Source organism: Schistocerca nitens, chromosome 2, assembly GCF_023898315.1.
Source record: "Schistocerca nitens isolate TAMUIC-IGC-003100 chromosome 2, iqSchNite1.1, whole genome shotgun sequence".
Taxonomy (NCBI): domain Eukaryota; kingdom Metazoa; phylum Arthropoda; class Insecta; order Orthoptera; family Acrididae; genus Schistocerca; species Schistocerca nitens.
Window position 1 is genome coordinate 361,239,019 of NC_064615.1, and position 27,642 is coordinate 361,266,660.

A 27,642-nucleotide genomic window follows, 5' to 3' on the forward strand; every position below is an offset into this window, starting at 1 on the left:
GTACAATAGGAAGTTGAAGGAATCTATAAAGCGAAATTTTATGCCGCCATAACAGCACACTGTCACAGATTTAGTGAATCTTTGTATTTTTCCATGTTTGTCGCAATTGCAGAAACATGACCTAGATATACTGAAGCTATTTCTTGTTGCTATTAATGATTATAAAATGTGAATCGTAGATAGACTGTGTAACACAATATTCAAAGTAAATTAATTCTACAGTTTAAATTACAAGTATCATGCACATCACCCAGAAATTTGCCTATAAAATGGCAGTGATCTCACGTCTCTTTGAACGAAGCGTTCCTTGCAGATGTGGCGTATTTCTGCTGTTTGAAAGGCTCCTCCTCCTGCTCCTACTGCCAGCGTAATATACTGCTTGCTTTACAGTAGGTAAGTTTTATGCACTCTGCAGTCGGATACATGACTTTGCTAAACAATTCCATGCAGTCAGCATCACAGTACTGCTGAAACTCTGAGTATACGTCACTGAAATTGCACTGCATGGATAATACAATTCTGTTCTATTTGTGCTCGTGAATTTCGTTATTAAAACCTGACTGCAGCAAGCATTCGATGTTTAACAAATGGTAACTTTTATTGTTTGTTATACGACTCTAATTTTGAGAAATGTTTTTCCCCGTTGGGGGTGACACTTCTGGCTGGTTTTAATCACGAATTATCAACGAATTGTGCAGCCAATTTCTCCCTGGAATTGAAGTAGTATAACCGATGCTCAAGTACACTAAGTGAATTCTGATGAGCAGTAATTCCACCTCAGGAATGGTTAATATCTGTGTCTGCTATAGGTATCATAAAAAGACTCAAATGTTTCTCACGTTCCTGATATTTAGATACAAGCAATGGAACCACTTGAAACTCTTTTCCTTTGTACTCTTTTGTCTCTCTAATAAAAATTCGTCCTTGCTCAGAGTACTGAATACCGTACGTATTAACAGAGAGAGGCAATTAAACAGTTTTCCTCGCATGTTTCCATAAGATTCAGTTCAGTAGAAATGTTTGAAAAATTTTTATATTTCTGAATAAGGAGTATCATTAGATCCACAGTTGACCTGGCCGTTTGCTGAGTAGAAATCGGCTACAACTGACCCCTTTAAACAGTATTTATTGTTGTCCGACTGAACGTTTGTCAGAGATTTTCTATTTTCACTAATTTCGGAAATTTGCTGTGCTTTCCGGCATAAAATACTTCATTTACATTATAACGAAGGTTCATGGTTTAACGCTTACACAAAATCCTGAACTTCTTAAGTACCCATATTGTTAAAAGTACGTCCGTGACATTGGTTGCTACCAGTCACTGATCTCGTAAGACAGCAATAGGGACGTATTCTTGCTGTTCATATACACTTCCCTAACACCACCAGGCTTGGGCAGTAGGTATTTACAGACATTTCAAATATTTATCTTAACACATTGATTTAGCTTTATAACTTTTTTGGCGAAAATCAGGGAAATGCACAAACGAAATATTTGGGCTCTTCAAGCTCTTAATTATTGGCTATTACGCCAATACTTATACGATTTTTGAAAGCTAAATCAACACAAACCTATTGCAGACAATAATCATTTATTTCAACACACTTTATAGTTCGCTCAACCATTATCTATATTTGTATAAGGCACTACGTTCTTCATCTCAAAGTCACTGATGGTAGTTGTTATTGCGTAAAGTCAAGTGCCGGCAAACCAGTCGGTAACAGTAGAGAAGAGATGGCTATGACAAGACGTCAGCCAATCGCACATTGACCGACCCCTCTCCAGGAAGACAATGCGACAGTAGCGGCCCCTACATGAAGAGGACATAAACGCCTCGACCGACTGTGACGGCCCAGTTGAATAGCAGCTTCAAGATTAGCGAGTTCTATAGCGGCATCAACACTAGACATTTCGCTTGTACTCTCTATGTAGCACAGACTCGGAATTGTTTATACTGAAGAAGATGGATTATGCCGTATGTTGCCCTTTGATTACAACACATGTGTGTGATTGCAAAAGTTATAATTATCTCTATTCTTATTGTAATAAACTCATTAATATTATTTGTTTGATTGTTTGTCCACCGAACTGGATATGCAGGTTTCCTGGACACCACAGTAGTGTTTACAAAGTTCAGCCTAACAAGAGACTTCTCTGTTGGCCGTCTTTGTCGTCTTCTTTTTTATCAATCGGCCACTAGCCACCATAGTCCTTCGATCATGCTTGAACTGATAGCAAAATGCTGCTCCTTGTAGATTCTGAAGTACTGAATGAAAAGTATTTCTGGGTCAGATCAACTAGGTGAATTTGGGAGAGACATGATACTCTGTCCAGTCAAATTAAAAGCGTATACCAACAGGACAAAGTGATGTGTTACACTGCTTGCGGGGTACATGCGTGATTCGAAGAGCACCATAATGAGTTCACCATACTTACCTGGCCACTAGACTCTCCAGATTAAAACCCAGCCAAGAATTTGTGAGACCACCTCGATCGGGTAAAATCACATCATAAGCCTGAATAACCGTCTATTGCATCTAGCGACGTGCAGGAAGAGAGTCAGTGAGGTTCTGGAAGGGAAAACAGGGACGTGGAGCCATGTCGACTCCAGTGCCGTGGCCAACTGCCCAAAGTTTCCTGGCCGAGGATCATGGCGCGAACAGCCCGATCGAGATGGTCTCATAGATTCTAGATTGGGTTTAGATTCAGGGAGTCTGGTGTCGAGAGGAGTACAGTTAACTCATCGTGATGCTCTTCGAACCACATACGTACGCTATGAGCCGTGTGAAGAATTATGTGGTCCTTATGGTAGATGCCATCATGCCGATGGAAACAAACCGCATATGGGGGTGGACATGCCCCAAGGATAGATCCAATGAGCTTTCAAGAATGGAGAGATCACTCAGAGAATTCCACGAAAACGTTTCACAGACCATGTAAATGGCCATCTGTCGCCACTCAGGCAGACGCCCAGTTACTGTATTGTCCTGCAAATCACAGTCTTTGTCGCCGGTGAACAGGAATCATCATAAATGCATGAACCAGGCGCCTACTGGACAGGCACTGTGGTGAACAGTCGTTGAGAAGACACTGTTGGTAGCCCCTTGGTGCATGTGGGCGGTCAGTTGCTCAATCGTTGCATATCAATTTGCCTGTACTCATCTCTGCAGTTTAATTCACCCCTGTCATCACAGTTGCCTTGGCGCCCGTTTCGGAAAACACGATTTTGTCATGCACGGCATAGTTTAACCATGGAAATATGAGAAAATATTACGAAACAACCAACATTTTTCACCCTTGGCCCTAAGACGAATGATCATAGCCTTTCCACTTCAAATAAATTGCTCCGATTCCGCATTACGACAACTGCACTGTTTTCCGAGCCACCCCAACACGCTTTATGTACCTTCCATTGGCAGTGCTGCCGTATGTTGTCTGTGAGTGGTTATAGCAGGTTAACGCTGATTGTAGGCGGTGGTCACATTAATGTGACTGTATCGTGTAGCTGCATTCACAGATATGACCAGGTCTGAATAGACTCGAAACTCCTAGAAAGAATACAACTAACAAAAATGTTTAACAAATGCCTGAATAACTGACTGTAAATGGTCTGCATAAGCAGAAATGCTTCAAGATGTAGGGGAAGAATAAGTGGGTGACAGATGTTAGTGTTGTATTTTTCCATTTTTTCGTAGAGTTGCTGCACTTGTCACAGCTCTCCCTCTATCTCCTTGCGGAAACCTGAACATTAAGTAAGAAAAAGGCATGTTGCGTTACAGTAAGTAATTGGAAAGTGAAATGTGTAAGACTGTTAATAGTAATGTATGTGACAGAGTTACGTTTATTGGTTGCAGACGTATCCTCATAAGAATAAACACTGAACGACAATAGCGGCTATGGTGTCATGACAACAATACCTGTGTTGGATGGAGTCCCCACTTTTATCACCCCACCTTGCTGCTGAGTCATGAATTTCGGAGGGGGGGGGGGGGAGGCTGGACCGTCGATTATGCACATTAAGATAATTTCTTACTTCATGTGAAACACCAACTCAGCAGGATTCACCTGTTCCAGTTATGTCCTGCCCTGTTGCAACAGGCCTAAAATTTGCGGTATCTCCTCTCGTCAACGTAAATTACACATTTTCAAGGAACATGTTCTTGGGATTAGGCAACATATGCATTGTATTTCCAGCTCTCTGCTGACGTAATATTCTTCTTCCACATATCAAGCAACAGGAAACCAGTATGCACATAACTTAAACGCAGAAGTTGTCCCTCTTTTACATTTGCCGTTTTTTAGCAATATTTATAATGTCGCAGTGAAAGTAACCTTAGCCGTCTAATAATCACCAACACGGGAGCGAATCTGTCAAGCTTTGTTAACAGTGTCTTATAACCAACACTTGTTGCCGACCAGTGCACCTGCAACTGTTAGCCATCTGCCGCTGTTTCCGAGCTGTCAGAGATGGCGTGGTGCTCTGTACAGTACACTTTATGTTACAAAGAATTAATGCAAAGGAAATCGTGGCGGAGCAGGACATATCAGTTACTCATAGAAGACTTAAGGTTCAACAAAGCTGTCGTCCAACCTTTTTCAGAAGATGGATATTTGTTCGCGGGAGAAAATGGATATATGTTCACATTAAGGGCCATTCTTTTATTAATGGTTTATTTGGGTGAAACGTCATGGCAGACCTACCGACATAAAGACTGTGCCCCACTGCAAACTGCAATGTATGAGCGTATGGAATAGGTTCCCAGATATGTGAGTGGCTCTTAAGTAATGGAATCCATTATGTGGTACTCGACGGTGAGTGGCTCTTAAGTAGTAGAATCCATTATGTTGTCCTCGACAGTGAGTGTTCGTCATACATAAGGGTATTGTCAGGAGTACCCTAAGGTAGTATGAAAGGACTGCTGTTGTTCTCTGTACATATAAATGATGTGGCACCAAGGCGGGCACCAATCCGTGGTTGACTGCTGATGATACTGTGTTGTATGGGAAGGTGTCAAAGTTGAGTGACCGTAGGAGTGATAGTTGGCTCTGTATGTATAAAACTGTAAGTTAATGAGGAAATGTAGAAAAACAAAGTCATAATGTTCGGATAGAGCATTAGTAGCGTCCTACTTGAGATAGTCCCAGTATTTAAATATCTGGGCGTAATGTTCAAAGCTATATGGAATGGAACGTGCATTTGAGGCTTGTGGTAGGGAAGGCGAATGGTTGGCTTCGGTTCATTGGGACAATTTTGGGGAAGTGTGGTCCATCTGTAAAGGTGATCGCATATAGGACGCTGGTGCGACATTTTCTTGAGTACTGCTCGAGTGTTTGGGATCCGCAGCAGGTCGGATTAAAGGAAGATATTCATACAGCGCGCTAGATTTGTTACCAGTAGGTTCGACCAACACGCAAATACTGTAAAGATGCTTTGAGAGTTCAAATGGGAATCCTCAGATGGTAGGCGACGTTTTTTCGAGGACTACTATTGAGAAGATTTAGAGAACCGGAATCTGAACCCGATTACAGAGTGATTCTATTGGCACTGACATAAATTTCGAGAGAGGGCCACGTAGATAAGGTCCGAGAAATTAGGGTTCATAAAGATGCATATAGACAGTCATTTTCCCTCTCGCTCTCTTTGCAAATGGCACAGAAGGGAAATTAATAGTAGTGGTATAGGATACCCTTCACCTCGCATCGTGCATTGACTTCCAGAATATGTATAGATGTAGATAAAAAGGTAGCAGGTAGTTTTGTGTTGTTAGTAGAGAAGCAGCAACAGCAGAATGGTTCACTCAGGAGAGCTCAGGATTTCCTCTGCGAACTAGTTACTGGATGTCACCTGAGTAACAAGCCCATCACAGACATTAACCCTTCTAACACTGCCAAAAATCAAATGTCGCTAATGTGAATTGTAAATGTAAAGTAACAACAACTGAATCTAAACCCAGACGAGGCTGACCTCATGTACTGTCAGATAAGGACGGTCAGACTTCGTGGAGCCTAGCTGTAAAGAATTGCTTGAAACAAGCAGCAGAAACCATTCGAGAGTTCCGAAGTGCTACCGCAATCCAGTTCAATAGCCGTACACAGGGAGTTAAAAAGAAAGTGGTACAGTCGCTGAGCAGCTAACGCCTCAGGTGTCAGTGGAGTGAGGTAGAGCAGGTGTGGAAGGTCACAGATTGGCGATCCAGTACACCAAATAGCGTAACTGTTCTCTGCTAAGTGTGTGTTTACAAAAAAACTGATGTCTAAATCCTACCTCACCACAACAATCCATTACGGGCTTGTTTGTTTTTGTAATAGTTTGTGGATCCCTAGACAGGGTTAGAGGTTGTGCATCAGAGTTGGATGGTATAAGCAGAAATAGCAAGTCACGCCCGGTAAGCAATAGGTTTAAAACATTTGGCTGAATACCGAAATCATGGCAAAACGTCACAAAACCATTAAAATTCTGTTATGACATGTTCTTCCTAGATATCTGTGTTTATACTTACAATGTAGTTGAACTACGTCATTTCATAGAATAACTGGTTGAGATTTTACCTTACCTATCATGGTGCAAGTACAGATCAATGAAGTCATTTTCATAGGCATATCGAAGACTCGTGTAAAGCTTTGTCACCTGTACTGGAGAAAAACCAAGTCAGTATGGAATGTTCTTGCAGTGGTGGAGGAGCTGAGAGTGGTGATGATGGGTGTTGTAGTTTCAGAAAAAACAGTTTATTGCAGTTTGGTTATATTTTGATAGACATTTTTTGATATGGTTTGGCAGCATTTTGATACAGTTGTAACCTCTCCCTTACTAATCGGCCTATCCTACTTCCGATGTAAAATATGACCGTGGATCGGGTGTATACCTAATGGAAATTTTCTAATTGGATAAGGCTATCTTTCCCGAAGAAGTAATAGCGATAAGTAGGGGGAAAGTGTACAACCGATCTTTCTGATAGAAAAGTCTACTAAAAATAAAAAAGTAATTAAACCGAACAAGGCTACAATTTGGAAAAATGAAATTTATTTTGTGCATTCACTCACGAACAACACTGGACAGAAAAGGGGTACCACTGATCATGTATCCAAAAGTTACACTAATGAACGAAAAGGAAGTAATTGCGGTCGCCAGCCCAATAGGGCCATTTACATCCTAAATCCTGTACAAGATGATGGGAAAGAAAAACATTTATTACTAAACACTGACGTGGCAACTGAGGGCTTTCACATTTTTTGACACTAATTTTAAGTGAGTATGTAATGATAAAGAAAACTGTGAAGTCACATTTACGTTAAGTTTGTCATTAAATTTTGAGAAAGGCAATCGAGTAACGATATGAAAATATCCAGTTAAACTGTAAGTTAGTACTGAACTTCGTTACGTGAATAATGACTATCAGAGACCTCAACATAGCGTCGTCAAAGAAATTTAGAGTAAGGCTAGCACTTTTTACTTTGCAGTTACTTAATTGTGAAAGTGAATTTCATATTATTGTCTGAACAACTGAGTCTTTTTTACTGGCTTCAACAGAATTAAATACTAGAATACGTACCAAACCACACAGCCATGTGCTCCAAGCTATATGTAAAATAAATAAAACTTCCGCCCTCTTAATTTGTGCATTTTCTTTAGGTTTGGATTTTTTCCAGTGATAGGTTCTCAAACTTCGGTTAGCATATAAGGAAAAAAGGGAACAAGAACCCTGCTTGGTAACAATGTCTGGTGGCAATAAGGACACAATCGCCCTGCATTTAACTGATTATCATTTAAATAAAGTTCATTAATCAAATGAAATTCAGTTGTTCTGCTGGGTTAGCCGTTAATACTTTATACCAACGAACAGACTTACTTCAGTGCTGTGCGTGCGACGAAACTCTGAGCCGACGACGAATCTGTTTTTCTGGAACTGCTGCTGTTGTTGAAGACGGTAGCATCTTTTGGGGCCGGGGCTAATTGCAGGAACGGGAAATCGTAATTAATACAGCCTCTTCCGCCCGTCCACTGTCCTTCCTCCTGCTGCTAGTCATCTGGCCGGCGCGCGTACATGATGCCGCCGAAATGGTGCTCTCTACTGCGAGAGCGTCAACACCACACTTCCGCACACTACAAGTGCTGGAACCCGTCTCTCGCTCTCTTCCCGCGCGCTCTGCGCAGCAACAACCTACCCAAAGATTTTACAACGCACAAGCACTGCTGTTATCGTTGCTAGTCGATGGAAATAACAATTGCTTTGGCTTTTTCCCCAGAGCTTATAAGTTTCACAGTAAAACACAGATAAATACAATGAAACGTCAAGAGACTTCAACCTATATGTACACATACAGTGAAGCAATGTCCTTACTTATTAAAAGAAAGCATTTAAATTACAAATATTTACATACAATTCAAAAAAGTTATATATATCGGTAGCAAGTGCCATGCATCCTGCATTTTCGGCGTTACACACCGTTAACCTACCAGACACTTAAGAACATGAAAAGTTTAGAATGTATGCTCTGTCTCCATTCAGTTTCAATTACCCACTTGTAAACTATGTGGGGCTCCATAACACTGACTCCAACATACACAATATAAGTATCAGATAGTAGCGTTATATTAAAGGAGGCGAAACATACTTCCCATAATCAAGTACAGTATTCTCCATCAGGTATAGATATTTCTGAATTAGAGTGGTTCACGCAATACTTTTTCCAAAAGTATTAATGAGAGGAACCAATGTATCAAACGGACTTTACTGTTTCCTAGTTATGAAATTACTCCCCTAAGCACAGATAAAGTGTTATGTGTTCCAAAACGTAAACTGGAGCAACATGACATGAAGTCATGAAACGAGAACTAGGTATACGGCGAAGACAACTGTGACTGAAAAAGAAAGAAGAGCGAATTGCAAATGTGCGAGGAGAGTTTACATATTGCTTTAAATATCGTGTATGAGGAAATCTAGTTAAGATGAGGGAACTATTTATATTTACATTACACTGGAATGGCTAATGGACATATGTTGGAGTACTGACTGAAATCAACACACCTGCGTTTTTTTTTGGGGGGGGGGGGAGTGGACTGATGATACGTATATATGTATTAACAGTACACCTGCTATCATACCAAGGACTGCCCTAATGCAGTTACGCATTATAAGCCCTAGGAATTATGCACCTTGAAGGATGCAGAGCGCTGTAGTGATGTTTACTATTTCCAAAGATTTTGAGATCAGGCGTCTTAATGGTGTTCGTCCTGAGTGACGTTTAAGTGCCAAATCTTTCCAACAAAGTTACTGAAGTCACCATTACAGGTTTGCGAGTTCAAGCGCATTTTGGATGAGGTCTGACTTTATTGTATACATACCATCTTTAGGATCACACACACATAGAACGTTTCAACTTTTGGTTGTATGCATGAAGGGTACTCATTCTACTATTTCAGTCAGTGTCATGCACACGTTAATAGTGGAGGAGTGGTTTAATAATGATACAGAAAATGAGAACCATGCTGCAATGTTATTGGCTGAGAGCATCACGATATCAACCCGATGAGATGTTTTGTTGACATGACAAGTTGTCGAGAGCAGCGGTTTGAAACTCGAGTAATTGGGTAAAATACCTGGAAATTATTCGAAGACATGGTAAAATTTCGAAAATTCATGGAAAATACGTAAAAATGAGTAAAATAAAACCAAACTGAGGGCACATATACATTCACCTGCGTGTATGGAACTCATTCTATTCCTCCAACAGTCTGACTGACAACTGATGGTGCATACTATCCATGCTCTATCGGTATAAGTCTTGCACAATACACACTGTTCCACGTGTGTTTATGCACTGCTAACCATAAAAAATGAAAGACGTATCGCCAAAAGTGATGAACACTAGACCACAAAATGGTGATAATATAACAGGGTGCGATATGAGGAACAAGTGCTTTTGGTCTCTTTGAAAACAGAACACTGAGACATTTGACACCCAACTACTGTGGAACATGAGAATAAATGTAGAGGTTATTACGTTTGGACAGCTGTTTGGAAATGTTCCACAGCGCTGCATGCTCTTCTGGTTTCCATACGCTGTGATGTCTTTTAAATATTTGTCAAGATGGAACTCCCCCCTCTATTTTTCATTTTCACTTTCCTATGTATGTGTGTTATGGGAGCAACACACCTTACAACATATGATGTCCGTCTTAGTGTGATAGCCAATGAATCGAAATGTGTTAATGTCAGTTTGGCACCTGACGAAGACCTCAAAGTCGTAGTATGAAAAGAGAATGGATGGCGATGTACATATGGCGATGTACAAAGCTGTAGTCATACACTGCTTGGATATATTACAGCCAAAAATAATGTGTCGAACTGCTTACGAAAGTACAACACAGGAAGCCTCTATTCTGATTGATGGTCTGTGGGATATGGTCTTCTTCCATTACAGGTGACAAAACGTCGCACATGTCTCTGGAAGCGACCTCGATTACTGGCCACCCTCCCCAATGGACCAATACGTGTATATTTAGTGGTATTTCAACATAAGCTCGATGTCAGTATACATACAGCATTTGTTTTCGATATATTGGAAGAGAGAGATGCTACAAAAGTGTTATCGAGTTCTCTACCAGGTGATGTTAGTGAAGTTTTTATCCTTTCTGGTTTTACTCTGTTAGATGTTAAAAAAATAATGAGGAGAGAGAGATGTGAAATGTTGCTTCCTGTTAAATGTAAAAATGAATGTGGTTTTTTTCTCCAACATGCGAATAGATAGCGTGAAAAATACTGACTGTATTGATATTTCATGTGACTGAAGTTCATATAATACCCACGTGCATGACTTCCACACACACACTAATTTTTAATGTGAGGATCAGTCTCAACTACGCCAATTTGTCCATCAAACTGAAAGAAATCGGTTGTATCTGTTCCAATGGAACTATGATTGCTTTATTATCATTGTGAATGATTTTTTTTCGATTATAAGAGGTAAGGTGACGTCAGATACAACTGTTCCACTGAAAATTTCCGTTACACAACAGCTTATAACATAAATGTTTCGACATACTGAAAGTTCTCTGAAATTAATATTCTCATTTTCACTCAAATGGATTTCCTGAAATAACAAGGACATTCTGCGGTGATCGGTAGTTTCCACAACAAAACAGTGAATGTTTTCGATTCATTTCAGATGTGTTACCAATTTTGTACATAGTAGACATGTACAAGAGATGTGTAATAGGATATTACATGTATCAGATGTACTATTATAGAGCTCTGACCTCAGCAGTTATCTCATCGATCATCCAGAAGAGAATTGTAGACCAGGTTGGTAATTTTGCTCAGTTGGATGTTACAAAATAACGAGGATAGGGAGGGACGTGAATTGTACCATGCTTTTTGTTGTGAAAATGACGGTGTTTTGTTTCAGACATGGTGCTAGATACCGTTAAAGCCGCTGTTTTGTATTGATATTTGTGCATTTGTGTATCTGGAATGTAGGGAATACTCATATACATGGCAATTTAGTAAAAACCTTCCACATACACTAATTTTTGGTGTTCGGAGAGAGCTCAGGCTATGGGAGGCTGGTGGAAGCGGCCAGCAGTTGGCAGTGGGTGTGGGTGGGCATAAGGCAGCAACATACTGAGCATCGACTGCACGCTGCGACCACAAGGCTGCTGGTCACAGCCCTCTGGCGAGTGCAGCCCCTGGTGCTGCCTCTTTCTTCTGCGAGATGTAGTCGAGTGCCATGCCACGCTGCTAGCCATTCTTCTTCCGGAGAGATGCCTGTGACAAAGAGTCAAGTACTACATTACTGTTCTAGGGGTCGCGATCTCCCAGTAATAAATTTGATTTCTGCCACTCTGAAACAATATATCATTGTTAACCCAACACTGAACAAACCACAAAGCCACCAGCAGATGAATCTCCTTGTGCACCATCAGCAAGAGGTTAGAATACACCTGGGGAAGCAGAACCACTACCAACATTATGATCCAGATACAGGCTGGATACAGTATATCATTGTCAACCTGACACTGACCAATGCAGAGCACCTGAAATGGATGGACTCTTTGTGTGTCATAAGTGACAGAACAGGCCTGGAAAATCACTGCCAAGGGAGGAGGGGGGGGGGGAGGAAAGAGGCGGAGAAAGGGAGGTAGGAGGCGACCTAAAACTTGTTCTAAGCTTCTTAGTCTGTATCTACACATCTAGGTGAAGACACGTGCACTGTCCTGGTGAAAGGGTTTTTTTATGGTTGCATGATGTCTTCCTGTAGAACCAAGGTCGGGATGTACTCGTAGTATAACATAGTCATTGCTATTGCTTGTTATTTCTTCTCTTTAAGAGAGTTTCTCACTTATAAGCTCCTAAGGTACACTGGTTCCTATTGCAAGAAAAGATATCTACCTATTCCAGAACATTCGCTCAATATTGGTTATTATGCTGTTTGGTCCTACCAGCATTACGTTATTGGTGAAGTCTTCTACTCACCGTAGTGTGTATAACTTACTGGCTGAATGTATTTTTAGGCACGGTTGAATGGTGTTAAGACCTTATACTACAGTTATGTTCAACGCAAGATTCAATGTTCTGGTTTCAATAGTCATTGTAGCAAGCAAACGTTCATACCTCAAAAGTGAATTTACACTTATTTAGCTGATGATTTCATTGATTTTCGTACTGTGTACGCTATTTGTATTGTTCCAACCACAGTAGCCATTTTAGAAGCGAAGGACTATTCCCTTTACATAATATGAGGTGAGGTCTGTCAGTAAAATATTCACTGTAGCAAGCAGAAGAATCACACAGGGAGAATACATGATAGTAATACTTCAAGCAGAGAATGAGTGTTTATGTTTATGCAGCACTTTTTTCAAGCAAATGAGCAGACTTTACAGCAGTTGAGCTGTTAAGATTGGCAACACTTCAGGCAGACACACTGTGTGTTACTCCCTTCAGAGCTAATGACCTATGTAAAATTCCTTCACCTCCTTTTTTTCCACTGTCTGTAAAGCAGGAAACTCACCACAGTATATGAGAACACCCCCCCCCCATGAACCATGGACCTTGCCGTTGGTGGGGAGGCTTGCGTGCCTCAGCGATACAGATGGCCATACCGTAGGTGCAACCACAACGGAGGGGCATCTGTTGAGAGGCCAGACAAACATGTGGTTCCTGAAGGGGGGCAGCAGCCTTTTCAGTAGTTGCAGGGGCAACAGTCTGGATGATTGACTGATCTGGCCTTGTAACATTAACCAAAACGGCCTTGCTGTGCTGGTACTGCGAACGGCTGAAAGCAAGGGGAAACTACAGCCGTAATTTTTCCCGAGGACATGCAGCTCTACTGTATGATTAAATGATGATGGCGTCCTCTTGGGTAAAATATTCCGGAGGTAAAATAGTCCCCCATTCGGATCTCCGGGCGGGGACTACTCAAGAGGACGTCGTTATCAGGAGAAAGAAAACTGGCGTTCTACGGATCGGAGCGTGGAATGTCAGATCACTTAATCGGGCAGGTAGGTTAGAAAATTTAAAAAGGGAAATGGATAGGCTAAAGTTAGATATAGTGGGAATTAGTGAAGTTCGGTGGCAGGAGGAACAAGACTTTTGGTCAGGTGATTACAGGGTTATAAATACAAAATCAAATAGGGGTAATGCAGGAGTAGGTTTAATAATGAATAAAAGAATAGGAGTGCGGGTTAGCTACTACAAACAGCATAGTGAACGCATTATTGTGGCCAAGATAGACACAAAGCCCATGTCTACTACGGTAGTACAAGTTTATATGCCAACTAGCTCTGCAGATGATGAAGAAATAGATGAAATGTGTGACGAGATAAAAGAAATTATTCAGGTAGAGAAGGGAGACGAAAATTTAATAGTCATGGGTGACTGGAATTCGTCAGTAGGAAAAGGGAGAGAAGGAAACATAGTAGGTGAATATGGATTGGGGGGAAGGAATGAAAGAGGAAACCGCCTTGTAGAATTTTGCACAGAGCATAACTTAATCATAGCTAACACTTGGTTCAAGAATCATGAAAGGAGGCTGTATACATGGAAGAAGCCTGGAGATACTGACAGGTTTCAGATAGATTATATAATGGTAAAACAGAGATTTAGGAACCAGGTTTTAAATTGTAAGACATTTCCAGGGGCAGATGTGGATTCTGACCACAATCTATTGGTTATGAACTGCAGATTGAAACTGAAGAAACTGCAAAAAGGTGGGAATTTAAGGAGATGGGATCTGGATAAACTGAAAGAACCAGAGGTTGTAGAGAGTTTCAGGGAGAGCATAAGGGAACAATTGACAGGAATGGGGGAAAGAAATACAGTAGAAGAAGAATGGGTAGCTCTGAGGGATGAAGTGGTGAAGGCAGCAGACGATCAAGTAGGTAAAAAGACGAGGGCTAATAGAAATCCTTGGGTAACAGAAGAAATATTGAATTTAATTGATGAAAGGAGAAAATATAAAAATGCAGTAAATGAAGCAGGCAAAAAGGAATACAAACGTCTCAAAAATGAAATCGACAGGAAGTGCAAAATGGCTAAGCAGGGATGGCTAGAGGACAAATGTAAGGATGTAGAGGCTTGTCTCACTAGGGGTAAGATAGATACTGCCTACAGGAAAATTAAAGAGACCTTTGGAGAGAAGAGAACCACTTGTATGAATATCAAGAGCTCAGATGGAAACCCAGTTCTAAGCAAAGAAGGGAAGGCAGAAAGGTGGAAGGAGTATATAGAGGGTTTATACAAGGGAGATGTACTTGAGGAAAATATTATGGAAATGGAAGAGGATGTAGATGAAGATGAAATGGGAGATAAGATACTGCGTGAAGAGTTTGACAGAGCACTGAAAGACCTGAGTCGAAACAAGGCCCCGGGAGTAGACAACATTCCATTAGAACTACTGATGGCCTCGGGAGAGCCATTCCTGACAAAACTCTACCATCTGGTGAGCAAGATGTATGAGACAGGCGAAATACCCTCAGACTTCAAGAAGAATATAATAATTCCAATCCCAAAGAAAGCAGGTGTTGACAGATGTGAAAATTACCGAACTATCAGTTTAATAAGTCACAGCTGCAAAATACTAACGCGAATTCTTTACAGACGAATGGAAAAACTGGTAGAAGCCGACCTCGGGGATGATCAGTTTGGATTCCGTAGAAATGTTGGAACACGCGAGGCAATACTGACCTTACGACTTATCTTGGAAAAAAGATTAAGAAAAGGCAAACCTACGTTTCTAGCATTTGTAGACTTAGAGAAAGCTTTTGACAATGTTGACTGGAATACTCTCTTTCAAATTCTGAAGGTGGCAGGGGTAAAATACAGGGAGCGAAAGGCTATTTACAATTTGTACAGAAACCAGATGGCAGTTATAAGAGTCGAGGGGCATGAAAGGGAAGCAGTGGTTGGGAAGGGAGTGAGACAGGGTTGTAGCCTCTCCCCGATGTTATTCAATCTGTATATTGAGCAAGCAGTAAAGGAAACAAAAGAAAAATTCGGAGTAGGTATTAAAATTCATGGAGAAGAAGTAAAAACTTTGAGGTTCGCCGATGACATTGTAATTCTGTCAGAGACAGCAAAGGACTTGGAAGAGCAGTTGAACGGAATGGACAGTGTCTTGAAAGGAGGATATAAGATGAACATCAACAAAAGCAAAACGAGGATAATGGAATGTAGTCAAATTAAGTCGGGTGATGCTGAGGGAATTAGATTAGGAAATGAGACACTTAAAGTAGTAAAGGAGTTTTGCTATTTAGGTAGTAAAATAACCGATGATGGTCGAAGTAGAGAGGATATAAAATGTAGACTGGCAATGGCAAGGAAATCGTTTCTGAAGAAGAGAACTTTGTTAACATCGAGTATAGATTTAGGTGTCAGGAAGTCGTTTCTGAAAGTATTTGTATGGAGTGTAGCCATGTATGGAAGTGAAACATGGACGATAACCAGTTTGGACAAGAATCGAATAGAAGCTTTCGAAATGTGGTGCTACAGAAGAATGCTGAAGATAAGGTGGGTAGATCACGTAACTAATGAGGAGGTATTGAATAGGATTGGGGAGAAGAGAAGCTTGTGGCACAACTTGACTAGAAGAAGGGATCGGTTGGTAGGACATGTTTTGAGGCATCAAGGGATCACAAATTTAGCATTGGAGGGCAGCGTGGAGGGTAAAAATCGTAGAGGGAGACCAAGAGATCAATACACTAAGCAGATTCAGAAGGATGTAGGTTGCAGTAGGTACTGGGAGATGAAGAAGCTTGCAGAGGATAGAGTAGCATGGAGAGCTGCATCAAACCAGTCTCAGGACTGAAGACCACAACAACAACAACATATGAGAACACACACACACAGCTTTTATACCGTACAGTCGAGTGTCTGAAACCTCTGGTAGACAGCCTTCGGACAGTTTACCTGAAGAAGTGGAATAAATGTGAGCGCCGATGGGCTATAACGACTTCCACATGCAGCAGTGGAGAATAGCAACTGTAGAGACTGTTCTCCACCTGTTGGAGGCAGAGCAGGCAGATCGGCGCGCAGTGAGATGACTAGTAAACAGTTCCAGGTGTATCTCATTTATGTGGAACACATTATTTCAATGTTTTTCTTACATGAGACTGATTTCACTTAGCCAAGGTCCACTTGCAGACAGTGCTAGTTCATTTAGAACATTTGAAATGCGCCGCTGTTGATGGCTTGGTTCTTTCTTCATGACGGCTAATGAGGTATTTCACTATTTTTCCAGGCGGGGGGTGGGGGGCTGGGGGGCTGGGGGCGGGGGCGTTGGGGGGGGTAGTCTTTTCGCGAAATATGTTGAACAACTTGTGGGAAGCGTCTTGTTCTTGAGTCTTTTGTCCATATTTGACTCTTTTCTGCAGATTTGAGATTTCACTTCCAGCTGAAAAAAATGGCTCTGAGCACTATGGGACTTAACAGCTGTGGTCATCAGTCCCCTAGAACTTAGAACTACTTAAACCTAACTAACCTAAGGACATCACACACATCCATGCCCGAGGCAGGATTCGAACCTGAGACCGTAGCAGTCGTCACTTCCAGCTGATTTTATCTCCTTGTGTTCCCTCAGTGACAGGTTAGAACATGCATCGAAAACTGGTATCCCTACTTACTGGGAGTCAGGAGGGAGGGAGGACCAACAAGGAGGAAGGATGATGGGAGGTAGGGAAGTAGGGAGGTAGGAAACAGAGTAGGTAAGACAGGTTCTAAGCATCTAAGTCTGAATTCATGTAGCTAAGTAAACACAGGTGCAGCTGCCTCCACTCTCTCCTGAAGATGTCTTTTGGGGTCAAGTTTTGTGACAGTTGTGTGATTACAATAATTCTCTTCAATTGTCGGTGTACCATGTCTGTTGAATTATGATCTGTTGCTTATGAGTGATGGTTTTTTCACGATAATTTTGATGTGTAATTACAGAAGCAAAGCATTTGCCATTACTTATGGTAGCATGTATTGTTATTGCTACATTTCAGTTTGCTGCGCTATCGCTTGTTAGCACATATCTGTATACAGCTTCCTCAGTGGCTGTTTCACTGGCAAATCGGTAGGAGACTACTCTTTCAACATTTTGGTGATAGTTTGCTGTCATATCCCTTCAACCATGTACTACAAGTGTTACAAGTTCCTCAGTAGCTATACGCGTGTAGATCAGTACGTGGCTATTCTTCATACACTTCTGTAATTGTTTGCTGTCCTACCCTTCTTACCACGCATTTGCAACTATTTCAGTTGTACGAGTTTTATTGTGTCACCACTTCATCGATGTTTTTCGATGAGTGTGTTTTTATATCGCACAGACAGTTTTTAAATATGTGGCAAACACTTTGTTATTAGAACAGGTGTCTTTTCGATGAGATTTTCGGAAGTTTTCCTATGTATTTATCGATTTTTGAGGTTTTTTCTATATGTGAACAACTGTTTTTCCACGAGAGGTTTTCCTGTGATCCCGACAATTTTGAGCAGCTGCATTTATTTGAATTTCAAACAGCTAGGTAGTAGGGTAGCGGTTGTCATTTCAGTTTCCCCACTAAAATTGAGGACATTCCTCTAGCAGGGTAATAAATATATAAATAAGTGAATATAGTTCCCATGACAGTGCCTTACATCCTTTCTCTCCAGCAGCTCAGCACTGGCTTCAGTCTTTCTCCTAGAAGTCGACAAGTGGGGGAGAGGAGGGGAAGTGGGGAAATGGGTCAATGGGTGAGGAGTGGAGATGTGGGGGAGTGGGAGGAGTTGTGGCTACAATGCACATGGCATCAAGTGAACATTAGTCCACTACTCATGTGTGGACGAACCCTTCGAATTCTGAGTGCCTCAGAATACCTTGCAGAGTTTATAGATAAGTCTTTAAGCATGAATTCCAAATGTATCACAACTTGAACATCCCAGAATAGTGTGGACATGACTTTGCCTGCTGATATCATGTGCTTCAAGTTTTTTGGCGCTGCTGATCCTGCATGGTGGAACTCTGTTGATGCTCTCTTGTTATTGGAATCAAAATGGCGAACCCAGTTTTCATCACCTGTCAAAAGGCAAAAGAAATGGTTGACAGATGTCCAATCTCTTCCGTTTCAGGTCAGGTTTGAGCATTCGAGGTACCAACCATACAAACAGTTCTCTGCACTGCCATGTTTGATACTACAATTCAAGGTATTGCAGAAGGTAGCATCTTTCGTCAGCCGAGCGGGAAAATCGACCGCCTGATATGCATGACGTGTAATACTTCAACCGATTTTGAGAACAAAATAAGAATATTCGGAGGCATTACTTTTCAGCGCGCTGTCGAAAATTGTAATCGTAGCTTTATGTCACTACCACCTGAAAAATGGAATTGCAATAAGTATGTGAGAATGTAAAAACGAAATGGTTCAAATGGTTCTGAGCACTATGCAACTTAACTTCTGAGGTCATCAGTCGCCTAGAACTTAGAACTAATTAAACCTAAGTAACCTAAGGACACCACACACATCCATGCCCGAGGCAGGATTCGAACCTGCGACCGTAGCGGTCACTCGGTTCCAGACTGTAGCGCTTAGAACGGCACGGCCACTCCGGCCGGCAATGTAAAAACATTACACATGATTTGTGACATATTTAACGTGACACATTCATACGGAAAATGTCCTTCTGACTGGCTGGATTAAATTCACGTTGATCTGGAAAATATATTGAGTTCGTATGATCTGAAGTACGAAGTAGCTTTTCGAGCGAACATGTAAAAAAATTAAGCGAATGTATAAAATGGAAATTTATACTGCATATCCTCTCTTAGTGCATTAATGCAATACTCATCGTAAATGAATTCCACTTATCCATATATGGTAATAGCAGAAACATTCCATGCTGAATGTCTATCTCAAAATCTATCATGATTTGCTCACATATGTTTGAGATCAAGAAATAATTATCGTAACTGCTCGTTCTGTAGAAATATAAAAACTAAAACTGAATCTTCAGTGTATGTGTGAGACATGAAGATGATGAACTTTATCGTCTGTATTTGTGAAAAAAAGTAATTATAAAAATGGATTTAATTTGGAAAAAGATTAAAGAATTTAAGCTCTGAATATCCCATGTCATACATAGTCAGACTGCAAGTGATAGACTTTAGTTTGAAGTATCATCTTTCTTTACAATGATTTAGTGAACCCAGCAATGCTTCGCAGATGCTAAATATATATTGGGGTTGGATTTATGTCTTAATCGTCAAATTGTGTCACAGTAGGACACATTACGAGAATAGTTGGAAAATTTTACCATGGTGTGGTTTTTATCTATATCTACGTTACAACATGGAATGAAAGTTTGGGCAAGCGTGAGCATAACTTGCAGTGACTTGGTTGTGTCATCGTTGCCTCTGTTGGCTAGTCTCATTATTTCTCGTAATTTTTGTCATATTTGTTGTCATAAATCCCATTATATATTCTCCAACTGATGTTTTACGTTTGAAAATGACGACGTAGTTCTTTGAAACCGGTAAAGCAACCCTTTTCTTTTCAAAGAAAAATTTTTATGTACTGTGACTATGGTTTCACTATTGTAGTGTGAAATTAACATTTAAGTTATATTTTTGTCACCCTCCTTACAACAATTATGCCAGAATATAGAATATTATTAGTGCCCAGACGAAAGGAGACGAGATTATCACGTTTGCGACTTTTCGCACATGCAGCCGGTCCAACTAACTTCACTATTTATCAGAAACGCCGTACGGTATCTTCGATGTGTTTGTCGCAGTTGAAGATGACCACCCAGGCCTGATAATGAGAATACGTATATAAAATATCTGTGGGATGCACTACGAATATGAACTGAGCTTGCCTTTCACCACGAAGAGGTTTCCAGGCAGCCACGTAACTATTTCACATAAATGTAAGCGCGGTCAGTCGAACTCTTCGACTTTAACATTCTTACACACATGCCACAGGCGCAAGAGATACAGAGCTTTAATTATGTTCGTGTGCTCAACTATCCTCCTTCGAATCGCGTGGTAGCCTCCGTTTCTCCAGCAAGACAGTAAATTGCTCTCAGACTCGAATGACACTCCTCTCATACTCTGTATACAGTCTTACAAAGTGTTCAACAAAGGACTCCAAGATTTTGAAATTAAATGACATGAGAACTGAGATCGATGTAAGAATTTACCGACAGCTTTGTTTCATGTGAAATGTGTATGAATTTTGTACAGGAATTGCTAAATAATAGTTACCTAAGCCGGTAACTGATGGCACTTATCGACTACAAATAGTAACAGACTCTGTAAACCAATTCGCCATCTGCCAGCTTCTTTGTAACCACATCACAGAGCTTTTCAAAATGCACACAGCTGGCAGTAGAGTGGTGTTCCAACCGAGCAATGAATCATGCCCACGCCATGCTCCAGCGTTTACTGTGTGGCGCTGTGGCGGTAAGATGTTCCTTAATTGCAACACAAGGTTCACTACACATCGAAAGGGGGGGGGGGGGGATGGTGATAATGCATTTACCGCAGACGAAACGGCATCCCAAATAATAACTTTGGAAAAATGCAGTGATACCTGTAACCACAAAAATGAGGATTTTAAGAACGCCAAAATCTTCATTCACGATTCCATTTATGTGCAAGTGATCTGTGAACCAGATGCAGTCAACATCGAGGCTTTCATTAATTATTGTGAAATTCTGATTCGCAAAATCAGCCCTTAATGCCACAGCGGCTACATGGATAACCTGGTGACGGGAATTGTAATAGAAACGCCCCCAAACGGTCTCTTAGTATTGCATGTGTGCGTGTAACGTCAAACGAGCTGCAATTCTTGGAGCAGATTTCGCGGACGTTGCGAAGTAAATCAAAAAACTGTCACGAAATCTTCAGAATTAACTCAGTTGACCTGGGCTCATCATTGCCCGCTGGATCATGGGTGTCTAACGCGCGGCTCGAGGGCCGCATGCAGCATAAAAAAATTATCTGTGCAGCCCAGGAATTGAGTATCTATCACACGACCAGAAAAAAATCTATAAAATTACAGTTATGTGAGGCTATGATAAACGAAATGTTTTCAATCTGAAATTCTCGCCACACGAAGTTGTTATTTCGTTGATGCATCCAGTTTTTCTTTTCCCTGAGCAGTTATTGTTAGTAGTGTTGTAAAGTCCATTGCGTGTGTCCCAAAAGTACACGTCTTCATCCAATGTGACTCAGTTAAGCTTAAAGTTTGGACACCTTTGCTGTAGACTCTCAGTCACGCTACCCGACCATTCGAGTGAGACGAAGCATTTCCAAAGGTTTTTTGCGTCAATTTCATTTGGAAGAAAAACTCGTTTTTCAAAACTGCATATCATTGCCACAGCAGTGTGTTTTAACCCACGACATATCAATAGCATAAACAAATGATTCCAGTCTCATCCTTCGACACACTAACCTACTTTCTCGTTTCAGCAGCGGAACTGATCGCTCGAGGCTTCGGAGTACTATTTATGGGCACTAAATGTTGCGGTTACAGCGCCATCTGCCATACTAAACATACTGTTTGTTTCATTCTTATATCGAAATTTATTTTCAAATTACTTAATTTTAAAACCTGGGATTTCCTTTTTGCACACTCTATGTATCTCAACTCCATATGCCTTTACTCTGCTAAGTGAATTTAATTTATTTCTGTCCGTCATCATTACCTCAATATCTTCCATTCGGCATTCGTGTGATGATTTACGTGTGATGATTTAAAGAAGACTTCTTGTTACGATCTTCGCAGTGAAACATTTTCGGAAGAAGAAAACCGGTTTCGGTGACAGTATTCCTCTTGATATTGACGTTTTCAGAATCAGTGCAGAGAGAGAGAAATGTGTTCTCTTGTGAAGATGTAAAGGGGTTTAAATTGACGAGATAAAAGTCTTTCTTTTCAGAGCTGCGAAACCCCTTTCACATTGTCAAGAACATTCACTACGATATCAAGTTACAAGAGCTGGGCACTGGGCCAAAAGAGGCGATAACCCCGTTAACCGCATCTGGCACTTCCCCTCGGTCTGCTCTCTGCTCTTAATGTCGGCTTTCTCACACTGCTCAGGCTCCAGCACGAATTGGCGATGTAGGTTATAAAGTTGACAGGAGAAACTGTTACTCGCGACCTCTGATTTCACGTGTGCATGTGTTTCTGCTTATGTGGGTATGTACTGTCCATTTGTTTATATTCCGGCCATTTTTTGCAAGCAGTAGTTGCAGCTGTATATATATATATATATATATATATATATATATATATATATATATATATATATATATATATATATAATTACCCTGTGGTTTCACTCAGTGACTAGAAGAAAATATCATGGAGTTCGGAACCCTAAAAGTTATCATTACGCAAAACTTGCTATTAGAAGTTTTGCCCCAAACGGACCAATTATATCTTATTTCTTACATTTTATATTAAGTTATGGAATTTTGGCCTCTCGCCGTAATTCTTGTGTTCTCCTAGAACGTTAAAACACAATAACTTTCTCTCTGAAAACACTGGGATATTCCACAGACTTCACGAAATGGTCTAAATGAAATATAACGGTACGTACTAGTATTATGTAAATGTCTCTCATTCCACGGCTTGCTTGAAAAATGTTGTTTAATACAACTTTGAGTTAATAATAATTTTGCTTAAAGCTTCAGCCCAGTGTAACAAAGTTGGGAGCCCTTCTTTCCTTAAGATGACGAGATTCAGGGATGAATGCCGTAGTATTTTAACTGAGCCTGTTTTCCTTCACACCAAAGAGAATTCAGTAGCGCATTGGGTTCAAGCGATACGGACATGTGGGAATACTTGTATAGGAAAGGTGGTAGGCCCACCTGCGAAGGTAAAGAGCGGAAAAAACAGGTCAACGCGGGGGAAGCTGCGTGTTCCCATAACGTTGTAGACACTATTGGCCTTTGTAAACATTTCGCCTTACTAGTACATAGGGAAAATCGCTTTTGGAGGTGTAGATATCAAATGAGGACACGAAATATTCTGTTAACTTGTCAATTCAATTCAAATTTGTGTAGTCCCATACCGTCAAACGTTTGTTAATGATCCTTAGTAGGTGTGTGTACTTATTGGTAACTACTATTGGCGTAAGGTTGTCTGGAAGTGGAAGGACCGGGCCAAATGCAGATTGAACTGCATTCGTATCAAGATTTTTGTTTACATTCATCGGGAGAAATAGATTTACCAATTAGGTGATCAGGACCTTTAGATATTATGACAAAACTATGCACAAATTTAAGAACAATTACTGATAACCGATCAACGATATTATCAAATATTTTAGTCAGATCAAATACCAAAAGTTTGAGTTAATTCATATACTTGCTCTCAACTCTCCAAAAGTAATTATTGGGCACATGAAATATGAAAGTTTAAATGTGCAACAAATGTTATTCTCTCTCTGAAAATATACAAATTTTGTGTGCCATTGGTTACTACTGTCTAAATATTTGAAGCGAATTTCAGTAAGAGAAGCACGACAATATTTCGGCAATTGAAGTTACGTAACGATCTCTTCAAAGATTCTATGGAAACAGTCTTCAAAACTAGGAGACTACAGATATCTTTAGAATGTGTCTGACTAAAATACAACGAATAAAAGAGGTTCACTTAAAAAGGAGATATTGAAGTTGCTTGATATGAAACCATCGTACTCCGGGCAATGTGATCTGTACGAAAGGACCCGAAATTACACAAGGAAGGCCCGGTACGGTCCTCACCACACTCCTTCGCTTCCAATCAACACACCCCGAGACACAAACATACAATAATAGCCTGACTAACAGAGAAGTAATTTTTAAGTAAAGCAAGTGAAAATAAACTCATCAGATGACACACTGACAGAGCAGACAAAACATTTGCAAAAAGTAGCTGAAAGATAATAAAGTAACTGGCCAAGGCAACTACCCGCACTTACACCCGATAGTACAGGAGGTGTATGGCTAACCGAGATTGAGCTTCAAATCACGATACGAGGCGGAAGCGGTAAATACTTAACAGTCGTGCGGGATAGGAAACATAGATGGGTGTAAGGAAGACTGGAACGATTGAGATGATGAACCTCACCTATGTAAACACAAGCTTAGCTTGGAAGCATAACCCACCAAAATACAAGCAACAAGATTCGCCTCAGTGAGGCGCACAAGCTTGCAGGCTCAAAACAATTAAAGAAAGCGACTTTTCCATTTAGTACACAAGGTACTAAGCAAGAAAAATGTTTTAGACGTCATAATTAATGGCACCGAACATAAAAGAAAATCACAAAACTTCAATAATTGGAAAATCACAATCAAATAATTACTCTATGGGAATTATCAAATGGAAACTATTATATACGTTAGCGATCGAAGCAGAAGAAATGACTTAAAATTCGTGCTGGGGCAAGGACTCGACCGCGGGTCTTCCTGCTAGCAAAGCAGAAATGCTAACCATTACACCACCACATCACGCTGGTCTACAGTGGTGCGCAAACTACGCAAGTTGAGTGCCCTCCTAACACAAACTTCAATTTTTGCATATTTCACCCTTACATTGTCGGTACTGCCGCGGCTCTCCGACACTGGAATAGCACCCCAGCGTGGGACGTAACGGGAAAGTCCTGTACATAAGTGATCTTATAGATCTTTTAATACGAGCGACAGACTCCTCAAATCTCCTGGCTAGACGCAAGAACAGGGAACAACAACATTATTAGTCCAATGTGGAAGCAACAGGTCACAAACACGCACGGGAGGCAAACCAGTACCATTTATGACGCTCACGCGCGGGAGGAAGATCAGTCTTAAAGAACGCCGCGTGGTCTCGGCACCGAAGCTTCGAACTGAAAGTATTTCTTAAAAGACATCATAATCGCCGTTGACTGTATAAAATATTTATTGTTACTATAGCAATTTCGGCCTTATGGCCGTTTTCAAGTAACACTGCAAAGGTACATTCTCTCAGAATATAAAACTATCTGACACGAGTACATGTCACCGTCAAAACGGAGCCTTTTGACTGTAAGAGTGCCACAGTCTGAGGACGTGGTGTTACAATATGGGGATGTTTTTCGTGGTCTCATTGCCTCTGAAAAAACAGTAAATACGGAATGATATGAACACATTTGCAGCTTACTGTAATGCATGGAGTTCGGAGGCGATGATTGTTTCTATCAACATAACAATGTTCGTTTTCATAGAGCAGCATCTGTGGAGCATTCTTCTGTGGACTAGAAGATTCCTAAAGTGGACTGTCATAGCCTGTCCCGACTAGAATCCCTTTGTGATGAGTTAGAACGTCGACCTCGCACCGGACTCCGGCTTCCAAACCCACTTCTCAGGCCTCTGATCTTGGGAATAAATGGCTGCGAATCCTAACACTACGTCTAACGCTCTTTATTTATTCGGTGTAGCAAAACAAAACAGATCCAGGTTAACGTGTTTCAGTAGCGTGTTTGTTAAGTAGTGTATGTTCAAATGGTTCAAATGGCTCTGAGCACTATGGGACTTAACAGCTATGGTCATCAGTCCCCTAGAACTTAGAACTACTTAAACCTAACTAACCTAAGGACATCACACAACACCCAGCCATCACGAGGCAGAGAAAAATCCCTGACCCCGCCGGGAATCGAACCCGGGAACCCGGGCGTGGGAAGCGAGAACGCTACCGCACGACCACGAGATGCGGGCAGTAGTGTATGTCTCAATGGTGAGTGCAATTTGACCAGTTCGTAGTTCTGAATCAGGCCACTACAACTATAGTACAGGTAAGTGATTTCTGACTTCGGCTTCGCATTTGAGAGATTTTAGATTCTGCGAACTAGTGACACACAGTGATAGGCTATTGTCTGCCTTATAATGTTTCCTGTAGTGACAATAGTTCCTGAATCTGTAGGTGAGAAGAAAATGTGGAAAGCAGTTACATCTTGTCAGAACGATAAAGAGCTCCGCAACGCAAGCTGAACCCATGTTAAATTAAGTTTAGGGAGTCATTTCTTATTTGGCCTTGTAATTGAACTCCAACTAACTTTCATCCTACTGCTGATTCTCTCTTATGAGTACTTAGCTTATAGTTTCAGAGGTAAGGTTTGAGTTTATTTTGGTCAGGAGCACTAGGGAAACAGATGTCTGAGGTCAACATCTTCTGTGTTCCTGCTACTCAGCTCCATAACATTTCTATCACGGCAAACACGTATACCGATGCACAGCTGATTTTGAGTGTGTTGTGGGCCTCACCAGTATAAAGGTACTTTGTCCAAGACGCGACGCACACTAGCGACTGCGATGGGTCGCTACGTGACGTCAGAAGTTGCCTGCTGGCGCATGCGCAGTTCAAGTTTGGGATGCGACGCGCGACTGTTGCGGCAGCTGCCGCAGCACTGCACCAGTGAGCAGTGTTGCGACGGAAGTCGCACGACACAAAGACGTACGGCTGCCAGAAAGAGGTCGAGCCAGTCAAGGAAAACTGAAATGAGCCACTCACAGGATGTGATGCTCTGTGAGCTGGTCTCGCAACATACTTGCCTTTACGATTTGAACAACCCTAAATATAGAGACACTATGTTCAGAGACAGAATTTGGGAAGAAATTGGTGCACAGTTGAAACTGGCAGGTGAGTGAAATATATAATATTTTCCCATTAATGCAAATTTTTCAGGCGTGTTATGAAAATCAGTATAATCCATGCAGATGTAGAATTAGAATGATGAAAATGAACTTGAAGGTCAATTTTCGCATTACTCTTTTTTGTGACGATAAAAATTGAAAACGGCAAGTACATTATAAAATGAACAATCTAGAGTACAACGAGAAAATTACATTTTACAATACCTTCACTTTGAAAGTAAACGGTAGATTGGTATCTTGATGATACCTTCTAGTTGTGAAAAACCACCATCAGATTGTTGTACAGCTTTCTGTAATCAATAGATGTTCGTTTTTGAGGAAGGCGTTTCTCAACAGATTGCTAAAACAGTATGCTGCAATAAGTAATTTGTCACATTCACTTCAATTCATTGGTAGAAGATGGTGCTCAGAAAGTGCACTACTGTTTTACAAGGCCCTTCTGGTCTGACACAGTTCACAATTGAAATTCGTCTTTTGTAAATCCTGGAGTCATCTTTTGAGTGCAGCTTGGCAAGATAAAACGTTCATGTCATCCATAAC